This window comes from Clupea harengus, chromosome 13 (assembly GCF_900700415.2).
Source record: "Clupea harengus chromosome 13, Ch_v2.0.2, whole genome shotgun sequence".
In the NCBI taxonomy this organism is placed as follows: domain Eukaryota; kingdom Metazoa; phylum Chordata; class Actinopteri; order Clupeiformes; family Clupeidae; genus Clupea; species Clupea harengus.
In genome coordinates, this window is record NC_045164.1 from 29,505,817 (window position 1) to 29,506,540 (window position 724).

The window sequence follows — 724 nt, forward strand, 5'->3', positions numbered from 1 at the left end:
AGACAGTGTGTGTGTGTGTGTGTGAGGGAGAGAGAGAGAGTATATTTATTCCAACTACAGTGTGTATCCTTGTGAGAGGGCTAAAACTAGTGCTTAGGGGTGTGAGAGACAATGTGTGTGTGTGTGTGTGTGTGTGTGTGAGAGAGAGTATATTTATTCCACAGTGTGTATCCTTGTGAGAGAGGTAAAACTAGCGCTTAGGGATGTACGAGACAGTGTGTGTGGTGTGTGGGAGAGAGAGTATATTTATTCCACAGTGTGTATCCTTGTGAGAGAGGTAAAACTATAGTGTTTGGGTGTGAGAGACAGTGTGTGTGTGTGAGAGAGACAGTGTGTGTGTGTGTGTGTAAGGGAGAGAGAGAGAGTATATTTATTCCAACTACAGTGTGTGTGTGTGTGTGTGTGAGGGAGAGAGAGAGTATATTTATTCCAACTACAGTGTGTGTGTGTGTGTGTGTGTGTGAGAGAGAGTATATTTATTCCAACTACAGTGTGTATCCTTGTGAGAGGGGTAAAACTATAGTGCTTAGGGGTGTGAGAGACAATGTGTGTGTGTGTGTGTGTAAGGGAGAGAGAGAGTATATTTATTCCAACTACAGTGTGTGTGTGTGTGTAAGGGAGAGAGAGAGTATATTTATTCCAACTACAGTGTGTGTGTGTGTGTGAGGGAGAGAGAGAGTATATTTATTCCAACTACAGTGTGTATCCTTGTGAGAGGGGTAAA